The sequence below is a fragment of the Brassica napus genome, unplaced genomic scaffold, assembly GCF_020379485.1.
Source record: "Brassica napus cultivar Da-Ae unplaced genomic scaffold, Da-Ae ScsIHWf_1422;HRSCAF=2008, whole genome shotgun sequence".
Taxonomy (NCBI): Eukaryota; Viridiplantae; Streptophyta; class Magnoliopsida; order Brassicales; family Brassicaceae; genus Brassica; species Brassica napus.
The window spans coordinates 85,487-97,385 of record NW_026014836.1 but is presented as its reverse complement, the minus strand read 5'-3'; the positions used below and the strand labels follow the sequence as shown (position 1 = coordinate 97,385).

The 11,899-nt window shown below is 41.0% G+C and overlaps 1 pseudogene; it reads right to left on the bottom strand.

Annotated features, from left to right (window-relative positions):
- Positions 1 to 289: 289 nt before the first annotated feature.
- Positions 290 to 9,576, bottom strand: LOC111213339 (annotated as a pseudogene).
- Positions 9,577 to 11,899: the final 2,323 nt, after the last annotated feature.

Below are 11,899 nucleotides of genomic sequence, written 5' to 3'. Positions count from 1 at the left end.
AATATTCCGAGGAAGTTTATCCCTCGGAATATTCCGACGACATCTTCCTCGGAATATTCCGAGGAATTTCCGACGAACTTGTGGTCCTCGGAAATTCCGAGGAAATAGGGTTTCCTCGAATTCCGTCGGAAATTTCGAGGGATTTTCCGAGGAAAGATGAATTTCCGAGAGTTATTTCCGAGGACTTTTTTCGTCGGTATGTCGTCGTATAGCGTTATTCCGACGACATAACCGACGATTTTTTCCCTCAGTATGCCGTTTTTTCTTGTAGTGCAATGGGAATCATCACCCCATAATAATACTCTCCGTAATCTTGGCTTGTGTCATAAGCTACGCTCTGTATGAATTCCAAAAGTGAAATCTTTCCTTTCATCACTATGATGTGTAAAAATTAACATCTGCATATGTTACGTACACTACAAGAAAACATCAAGGATTCTGAGGGAAAAAATCGTCGGAATTTCGTCGGAATATCGTTATTCCGACGACATACCGACGAAACACGCCGTCGGAAATAATTCCTCGGAATTTCTTTTTTCCTCGGAAATCCCTCGGAATTTTCCGACGGAATTCCGAGGAAATAAATTTCCGAGGAAATTCCGAGGATCACTAGTTTGTCGGAAATGTCCTCGGAATATACCGAGGGAGAACTTCGTCGGGATAATTCCTCGGAAGTTCATCGATCGATGCGTGTTTGGACATATATACATCGATCGATAGAGTATACCGTGGACCTTTTCCTCGGTTTATTCCGAGGAACTTTTCCCTCGGTATATTCCGAGGGAACTGTTCCCTCGGAATATACCGAGGGAACTGGTTCCTCGGAATAAACCGAGGAATGTCCCTCGGTATATTCCGAACGTTTTTTAAAAAACGCATCGATCGATGCGTTTTTGTTCAAAAACGCATCGATCGATCTAGTGAAAAATATAATTAATTTCCTCGGAATGTAAAAAATATTAATTAAAAAAAATAAAAAATTCTGAAATTTAAATTCGAAAATATGAAATTAAAAGTAAAATTGAAATCATATTAATTAATATTCAAAGTTTCACAAATAAAAATAAAACATTCCGAGTTTGTGGAAAAAAAAAAAACTACGGGTCTGGCACGTCCGGGAACACCTCGTTCGGGTACATCCTCTGCATCATCTCCATCATTTGCTGGTTCAGCCTCCTCTGTGCCTCATAGCCCGCCTGTTGAGCCGCCATCTGGGTCTCCAACAAAGATATACGATCATCTTTGTCCTTCAACTGGCCCGTAAGTACTTCTGGATCAACAAAGGGCGGTGGTGCAGAAGAAGGGGGAACCGACCGGGTGCGACGACCCAAACCGACCAAACGTCCCTTCTTCTTTGGAACCGACTGAATAGAAAAAAGCCAAATTTAGAAATTTAAACCAAGAAATAAATGAATTGAACTTTTAAAAACAAAGAACTTACGGATTCAACGATTTCGTTGATTCGAAACCGGGACAAGTTGGTCGAAGCCGTCGAAGCGTCATCCTCGGTTTGAAGCTGAGACACTTCGTCTACCACCTGAGTTTGGACCAGGTCGACCACGTCCCTCACAAGACCGTCATCAATCTGGCCGGTCTTCTTGTTGGTATACGCCCTCCTCATTAGGGCGAGATCATCAACCGGCTCGCCATCATTTTCTTCCGCCTTGAAAAAAAAAACGCAAATTAAAGAAACATTAGAAATTAGAAGAAATGCACAATAAATTTAAATTCTGAAACTCAAATAATTGAAGAAAAAGCGGTTGAACTTACCATGCGATCTCCGAGAGTGGCAATAGATTGAGCACCCAAGTTATGCTTGTAGATGCCCTTCCCTTTACGGTCGCTCCTGCGGTTGGTGGAGTTGGTGGAAGAAGTTTCTTTCGTCTCTTCCTTATCCCAATGCGCACACAACTCCTTCCAGACCGTGTCGTTCATCGACTTTGGGACCTTTTAATAAAAAAAAAGAAAAAGTTTAATAAATTAAAAAATAGTTTAATAAATTAAAAAATGGTTAATAAATTAAATCGAACCTTATTGATTTCCCACTTCTTCTTCCACTCGTGGATCTGCTTCCCATAGTTGTCCATTACTTTATGGACGAAGTGGTGATAGATAAAGAGCGTCTCATCGGAATTCCAGTTGAACTCTTGCTGAAAAAAAAAACACAATTAGTAGAAAATTTATATTAAAGATTAAAAATATAAGTAAAAAATTAGAATACTTACCGCAAACTGACGAAACCACAGAACCTGCTTGTCGGTTGGGAAGTGAGTGAAAGTCGGATGTCCACTGTCGAGGGCCGAGTACATCATACGGTTGATCCATGCGCTGATCCCGTTCCCGGATCGGTTGAACCTTATTAAAAGAACAAACGGTTAATAATGAATCCAAATTTAAAGAAAAAAAAATGTTTAATTACCATGTTTGACCCCGTCCATGTGGATACGGAGTGAGATACGGAAGATGGTCACGACCGGGCTGTTGAACCAACTCCGCAACACGCATCACTCCCGGAGGACCCGGAGGAACAGGAGCGGATGCAGCAGCGGGAGCGAGAGGAGCAGGAGCGGGTGCAGCAGAGGGAGATGTATGGTTGGAGCTGTGGGGCGAAGGAAATCCTGAAAATGGCTGGAATCCCGAGACTGGCTCCCCGTACCACCACGACCACGACGCAGTCGAGGCCGGGTCTGATCATCATGAGACCTGTAAATTTAAAAAATATATTTAATAAATATTGAAATATATAAATTAATTTTTTTTTTTAAAAAAATCCCAAATAATTTAATCACAAAAAAGATTTATATATATTTAAATTTTTTAATAAATATATAAAAATAGTTCTAATAAACAAAAAATAGTTGTAATAAATAAAAATAGTTTAATAATTACAAAAAAATATTTTTAATAATATATATATATTAAAAATATTTTTAAATCCCAAATAATAGTTTTTAATCACAAAAAAAGTTTTATAGATATTTAAAATGTTTTGTAAAATCCAAAAAACCGAATTTATATAGAAATTTTTTTTTTGTAAAGTCCAAAAAATCGAATTTATATTGAAAAGAAGAACACACAAGAAGAGGGTTCGTCTCAGCTGGAGAAGCAAAGGCCAAAGAAGTGGGATAAGTCTGATACCACCCACTACAACAACATGAAGAAGGTAGCCGTTCCGGCTACACAACTAGCATGTCCTGAGACGATGACAATATTGGGAATCCAAGCAGACATTGAAGGACTGTTCCAGAACATGGGTCTAGGCCAACTATGCAACCTCAACGAACCCACTTATCCGGAGTTGGTACGCCAGTTCATAGCATCCGCATACGTCACCCGTCCCGATGATAGCCATCAGGAAGGTTTTCTGGCATTCATAGTGTAGAAAGTATACTATGAGGTATCTTTCACAGACCTCTGCGGACTATTTGGATTGAGTGCAGGGGAGAGGACATCTGGTCTTTATTGGACTTCAGAGCTGTTGAACTTCTGGGAAACGATTGGCACAGGGGTTTATAGATCTTCTCAGGCAAAGGAGTCACTTATCCGGAGCCCAGTACTGAGATATGCCACACGCCTCATTGGCTCATTGCTATACGGGACAACCACAGCCGCATCAGTCACGCAATGGGAGTTGTGCCTCCTGTACCAAGGTGTGAGGCATTTGCTACCGGCATTTGGAAACTCTACATTCCCACCTGCTACTGCCTTCAACATGGGAGCGGTGCTGGCCGCAAACTTAGCAGGATACAAGGGGAAAGTAACCAAATCCAAGAGCAATGCATGTGGATTTGGTGCAGTGATTACTCGGATCCTTAGACATGTGGGTGTAGACTGCAAGAACAGCAGGTAGCACTGGACAGATCGAACAACATTGCTTGGAACTACCTGGATGTCATTTCTCTAGTAAGTAAGGAGTTCATAGCTGGTCCCCACTCGAGGATCCATCGGGATGGTCCTTACGTCTACGTATTCCAGGACCGAGCGAAGAAAACACTCTACTGCCACCTGCCTCAGATCGGTCCTGACTTCTCTACTTTCAGAGGCTGCAGTTGAGTTCCTACCCCCTGCTACCGCACTAGTAGACAAGCCATCCTTCTTCACGCCAAAATATCAGACCAAAGGCAAGGGCGTGGTTGATGAAGAAGGAGAAGATGAGGCTGCACAAGCCATTCCAGATGATTCACAACCCCATCAGCTACTCCCATCAGACTCCAGCCAGTACAAGCTGCAAGAGCTTCCACCGAACGCCACTTCGCGCCAGCAACAACATTGGAGAGATCAGAGCATAAAGACAAACAACGACATGCTACACAAGATCTGGGCTGCCATTTCACGTATCAGGCCGTGTCGTTGCCAAAAGGATGATGTAGTTCATCGGGACAACTCTCCATCCAGCTCTGGTTCGGGTTCGAGTGGTACACACAGGGTAAGAAAGAGGTCCAAGAGACCCAACGATGCAGGAACATCTGGAGCAGGAGACGAGGAGTAGGAGCTATCACCGGCTATTTTATTTCTTTTCTATTCTAACGTTTTATGGTCTTATTTTCTGTTAATTTTGAACTGAGTTTTTTTTTGGTTTCTTAATTATGAGTTCGTATTTCTTTTACATGGTTTCTTCGTTTTATTTGGTTGTGTTTTGAGTAGTTTTTAATTCGTATTCAGCTTTGCCTTGCTAGATAAACCAAATAACTATTATCCGAGGAAAGAGGTTATATCAAGTGTTCCTCGGAATTTCCTTGGTATTTCTTAAAAAAAAAAAATAAGTTCAATGGTAGTCTGTTTCCGAGTCATCATCACCAGATGAATCTGAATCTGGATCTTGGTGAAACTCTCCAATCACTGGTTCATCCTCTACGTGAACGACGGCTTCCTCTCCAAAGTCGGTTAAATCGACTACAAGGCCAACTCCAGCTAAATCTTCTGCTGCACTTAAGTTGCCGGATGTGCTTGGTTGTAGTGGGTCTTCCAGCTCAGAACTTCCCTGAACTCGGCCTCTCGGGTTGAGTCTTGTAACAGTAACCCATGGATCATCTCTGTTCCTTACCCGGGGGTACTTGATATAACAAACCTGTAACATTTAGAAAAATTATAAATTAATACACATGATGATGAATCATTCTGAATAATTAACATTTAATTACCTGATCGGCCTGAGAAGCAAGAATGAAAGGATCATAATATTGCAGCTTTCGCCTCGAATTTACTGATGTAACACCAAATGCATCTGTTCTCACACCTCGATCTGGAGTGTTGTCGTGCCAATCACAATAGAAAACAGTACAGCGCAATCCAACCATGCCCAAATACTTGATTTCCAAAATCTCATGTATGTGTCCGTAGTATACATCATCTCCTGATGCAGAACAAACGCCAGCATCATAAGTCGTACTCGAACGTCTCCTCTTCTGAGTTGTGAATGCATATCCTCGAGTACAAAATCTCGGATATGACTTCACAACAAAGTTTGGTCCAACGACCATCTCACGTATCCAATCGTCAAATGTTTCACCTCTGGCCAAACCAGCAGACACCTATTAATAGCACATATATATATATTATATCAATAAATGTGAATTAGTATAAATATGTGATAAAATATATTTTAATTTGTTTAAAGCACTCACATAAGTAAACATCCATCCAGTAAATTCTCTCTGCTTCATTTCTTCTAGTTCGTCCTCTGTGGCGTATCTATACTCGAACCGCTTTTCTGCCATGAAAATCCTGTATATGATGACAATAATGTAATTAATTAAGATTTAAATTTCAACTTGTTAAAATAAAAATTTGTAAGCTCATTTATTTACCTCTCATATTGAAGAACGTCTTCGCAGTTGGTGAGCAAATATGTTTGCAAATGACTGCGCTCCTGCTCAGTAAGTCGACGGTCCTTTGGTTTTCCGCTAAGTCGTCCAACGTCTGTGAAAATGTCTGGAACCGTAACATGATATGTTGCCCGTTCGCCTCTATCATCATGCCGAGCAGGTCTTCTGTTTTTGGTCTGAACTTCTGCTGGAAAGTAGTACTCGGCAAAGTTTGAAGTTTCTTCATTGATCATCTGTGCGACTATAGAACCTTCCACCCTACTTAAATTTTTCACCATCTTCTTCAAATGGAACATATACCGCTCATACAGATACATCCATCTATACTGCACAGGACCACCAAGTTCCAATTCTCTTGCCAGGTGAATAACAAGATGCTCCATAACATCAAAAAATGAGGGAGGAAATATCTTCTCAAGGTTGCACTGAATCACGGCTATGTTAGTCTTCAAATTTTCAATACCTTCAAGAGTCACTGATCTCGTGCATAAATCGCGGAAGAAACCACTTATCCCTGCAATTGCTTCATGAACATTTCGTGGTAATAGTTCCTTGAAGGCGAACGGAAGGAGGCGCTGCATCATTACATGGCAATCGTGGCTTTTCAAGCCAGTAAACTTTCCTTCCTTTCTGTCGATACAGTTACGCAAATTTGATGCGTAACCGTCTGGAAATTCCACATCGTTTGAAATCCAATCAAAGAACGCATCTTTTCCCGCTGCATCAAGTCGGTATATGGGAAAAGGAGCCCTACCATTCTCATCAACATGAAGTTCTGAACGAGCACATATATCGACTAAATCCAGTCTTGACTTCAAATTATCCTTTGTTTTACCTTGAACATTAAGGATCGTGTTCATGAGATTGTCAAAAAAGTTCTTCTCAATATGCATGACATCTAAATTATGCCTTAGCAGATGATCCTCCCAGTATGGCAGATCCCAGAAAATACTTTTTTTGTGCCAGTTATGTAGTTCTCCAACAGCATCTACCGGAAAACGCTCATGTCCACCGACTTCTGGCGTCCTTTCTGCACCAAAATCTCTTAGTTGTATCTTCAAATCTTTCCCACAAATTTCCGGAGGTGGACTGTCAAACACCCTCTTGTTCTTCGTAAACAAATTCCTACTCCTACGATATGGATGATCAGGTGGTAGGAATCTCCTGTGACAGTCAAACCAACACGTTTTCCTTCCGTGTTTTAGTTGGAAAGCATCAGTGTTATCTTGACAATATGGACATGATAGCCTTCCATGCGTTGTCCATCCAGACAACATACCATATGCTGGAAAATCACTTATTGTCCACATTAGTACTGCCCGCATTTGAAAGTTTTCTTTACACGAAACATCGTATGTTTCAGCACCTTGAGCCCATAGTTGTTGCAACTCATATATTAGTGGCTGAAGAAACACATCAAGTGATCTCTTAGGATGCTCTGGTCCGGGAACGAGAATCGAGAGAAACAAAAACTCTCGTCGCAAGCACAAGTTTGGGGGAGGTTGTATGGTGTAAGAATGACGGGCCATAGAGAATACTGTCTTCCACTCTTGCCAAACGGACTGAAACCATCAGTACATAATCCAAGGTAGACATTTCTTCTCTCATACGCAAAGTCGGGATACTTTGATTGGAAATGCTTCCACGCTTTTGCATCTGAAGGATGTCTGATCTCACCATCTGTTGAGTGCTCCGCATGCCATCTCATTGGTTGCGCTGTGCGTTCAGACAGATACAACCTCTGCAACCTTTCCGTCAAAGGTAAATACCACATCCTTTTATATGGCACTGGAACTCTTCCACTCGTATCTTTATAACGAGGCTTTCCACAAAATTTGCATGTAACCCGCTGTTCATCCGCCCTCCAATAAATCATGCAGTTGTCGCTGCATACATCTATTACCTGATACGATAAACCAAGACCAGCTACGAGTTTCTGAACCTCGTAGTATGAACCAGGAGCTACATTATCCTCGGGTAGAATACCTTTTACAAAATCAGCAATCGCATCCACACAGTCTTCAGCCAAATTATAATCTGTTTTAATGCCCATCAATCTTGTAGCAGATGATAAAGCTGAATGACCATCTCTGCAACCTTCGTACAATGGTTGCTTTCCAGCATCCAACATATCATAAAATCTCCTAGCTTCTGCATTGGGTAAATCTTCCCCTCTAAAATGATCATTTACCATCTGCTCAGTACCTACACCATAATCTACATCCGTTCTAATTGGTTCTTCTAATCTAACCGCTGGCTGAGGTTCGCTAGTACTACCATGTTCATAATCAGTTTCCCCATGATGATACCAAATTTTGTAACTTCGTGTAAACCCACTCAAATATAGATGAGTCCAAACATCCCACTCTTTAATAACCTTTCTATTTTTACAATTAGAGCAAGGACATCTTAACATACCTGTTTTTGCTTCCGGTTGTCGGTGAACTAACCCCATGAATTCGGTTATACCTCGTTGGTATTCTTCCGTAAGCAATCTCGTGTTCGGATCCAAATGAGGTCGATCGATCCAAGAACGAAAATAATTTGAAGAAGACATATTTTTTATGAATCAAATTCGTGTGTAAATAGAGTAAGAGGGAGGATGAAGATATGGAGTGAATGAAGAGGAAGAGGAGTGCTTGTTTATATAGTTAAATCCTGCCGACATACCGAGGAAATTCCGACGGAATTCCGACGGAAAAGGCTAGTTCGTCGGAATTTCCTCGGAATTTTGTAAAATCCCCCAACGACTCTCCAACGGCTATAATATTTCCTCGGAATTCATCGGTTTTTTCCGAGGAACACATTGTTCCTCGAAATTTCCTCGGAATATTCCGACGGACTGAGGTTTCCTCGGAATTCCGTCGGTATATTCCGAGGAAATTCCGAGGAACCCCAATTGTGTGTTTCCTTGGAATTTCCTCGGAAATTCCTCGGTATATTCCGGGGATTTCATTTTCCGTCGGAATGTCCGTCAGAATACCGCTGTTTTCTTGTAGTGGTATCGCATTACCCGGATCAGAGAGACAATCCCATGTTTGCGTCTTTATGTCGAACACCTCGGCCCATGGTTCATCATCATCTCCGCATCCTCCCATGACATATATTTTTCCATCGTAGAAACATGTGAGAGAATCGTTCCGGGCTACGATCATGCTAGGTGCATCAAGCCATGTGTGAGTACGACAATCAAGGATTCTTATGGCGGATGAGGGACATGACGGTTCGGTCTTGATTGGTCCACCGATAACGTAAATGTCTGAACCAACAACTACGGTTGATTTTGATATCGAAGGAGAATCAGACGATGGAATTGGAGCCAACGATTTTCCGAGTGTCTTCTTCTTCTTTTTCTTCTCGAGGGCTAGATTAGGGTTAATCCAGCGGGTAAACCATTGGGGAGATTGGTATCTTTCATCGGAGAGACAGACGTAGAGACACTGCTCGGTGCTTCCTATGTGAGATCGAGCTGTGTAGAGCTGCTTGGAAGAGAGGAGTGACCGGAAGCTTTTGGAAATGATTGAGAGTCTCGGGTAGTATGCTCTCGATATCAGGGCTAAGCAACTCACGATGATTTCGTCTGGAAGTAAAGAAAACGATGGAGATGTCGAAGGTGATGGTGACGTCTTTTTCTTCCTTTTACTCTTCTTCTCCGGTGGTTCTACTTGGAGGTTCATGGCGGCAATGACTTCCTGTATTGCTGAAAACTAGGTTGAATGAGAAAATACTATTTGGTATATATAAGATTATCACATAAGTCATTTGCTATTTACTAATAGCAACCCCACCCTTCTTTTGTTTTGCCAATTTGTTCTTTAGTTTTGATTTCGATCACAGAAGCCCCTAAGTTTTCAGACGTTGGAGCTAAAAAGAAGTCATGTTTGAAGCTTGTACAAACATGGTTTCGATCACGGAGACTTTAAACTGTAGCATATTAAACAGAAAACTTTTGTGTTTTTTTTTTCTTCCAAAATATAGAGTTCAGTATCACTTACAATGTTAATTAAGACACAGCGTATTCTTTAAGGTTCTAACTAACCCTTTCTCAAGACAAATAGAACTCAACTTCAAACACTTGCTTAATAACTGCCTACAAAGAGAACAAACATTTTTTAGTCTGACATGGATTGGATCAAGAATAACTATGATTCTTGTTTCTTTGCTATGATCAAAATTTTTTTCACACTTACCTCCTCGAAAGATTCTTGTTTCTTTGCAGATCAACATCTATAGACACCGTTATGTTGGTTTTTTCCTCCATTAGCTCAAAACCCAAAAAATCATGATCCATATTAAGAGCCCAAAAGAAGAGCATAAGGATGAAGAATTATCTAGAATTATGGAGAAGAAGAGAGAAAGTTATGGAGTATAATAATTAATGTTAGATATTTTGAAATAAGATAATAATTTAGAGAAATCTAGAACATGTTAGAGTTTGCTCCTTCACTTGTATAAATAGGGGTGCTTAGCACCATTTGTATCATCCAAGAATCAAGAAAATCAATTGAGAGAAAACATTCAAGAAAACATTCAAGAAAGAGTTCTAAGAAAGTTTCTAAAAGAATCTCCAAACACAAGCCTTAGTAGAAAATCTCTTTCCCAAATACAAAAGCTATCACAAATATAAACCGTCTACATTACATCTTAACCTGTCAAAGAAAATATTATCCGCTATCTTTCCCAACAGCTGGTGTCAGAGCCAGGTTACCGTTATCTTTGAAGAAGTAAAGATGGAGGCCACCGTTACCTTTGAAGGTGACATGTTCAAGCTCACGACGGACAACTTCTCTTATTGGAAACCGATGATGGAAGATCACCTTTATTGTAAGGATTTGCATGAGCCCATCATCATGAAGGATAAGCCGGAAGGAAAGGATGATAAAGCATGGGAGATTCTTAATAGAAAGGCAGTTGCCGTAATACGTAAGTATGTCGACCGATCTCTCTTTGAACATGTCTCTACCTACACAAATGCTTTTGAATTATGGACAAAACTTGAATCCATGATTCAAAAGAAAACACCTCGAAACAAAGCTCTTCTTGTTCGACGGTTGGTAAAGTTGGAGTACAAGGATGGCCAGAGCATGATGGAGCACTTGAACAATTTCAAGGGGATTGTAAATCAGCTTAACAAAGTTGATATGAAGGTTGAAGACGAAATGCAAGCCCTTTTACTCCTTAGTTCACTACCGGAGAGTTGGGACACACTAGTTGTCACTCTAAGCAATTCAGCACCGGAGGGAAAGCTTACCATGGACACCGTCACTGATAGCCTTCTAAACGAAGAAGTTCGCAGGAAGGAGCGAGGTTCGAGTTCTTATTCAGAAGCTAACATTGTTGATAGACGAGGTAGAGAAGAGACTCGTGGCCAAAACAGAAGCAGAGGACGAGACCAATCTCGAGGAAGATCTAAGTCACGTCCGAGAGTTACTTGCTATTACTATGGCAAGCAGGGTCATATAAAGTCGGAATGTCGGTTTTTCAAGAAAGACAAATAAGCCGGTAATATCAAACCAGACCGTTCAATCCTACAAAGAAGCATGAAGACAATACTACCACCATTGTGGAAGACCAGAGCGAAGAATTATATCTCGTTGGAGAATGTAATCTTAGCTCTGATGATAGCTCATGGATCGTTGATTCTGGTGCTTCTTTTCACGTCACCCCTCATGGAAGCTTTTTCACAACCTACCAAAGTGGTGACTTTGGTAATGTTCAAATGGGAAATCAAGGAAGAAGCAAGATTATTGGAAAGGCGGATGTTATACTTACATGAAACACTGGATGTAAGATAGTTCTCAAGGATGTGAGACATGTTCCCGACATGCGACTCAATCTCATATCAACCGGAAAGCTCGATGATGCCGGCTTGGACAGTCACTTTGGCAGTGGCAAATGGAAGCTAACCAAAGGGAGTTTGATCATGGCTCGAGGAAGAAAAGAAGGGTCATTATACGTGATTCAAGCCAAGCTTTGCAAGGAAGAAGTAAATGTCGCAAGTGATGACATGATATATGGCACCGAAGACTCGGGCATATGAGTGAGAAAGGTTTAAACATACTTTCTCGTAAGAA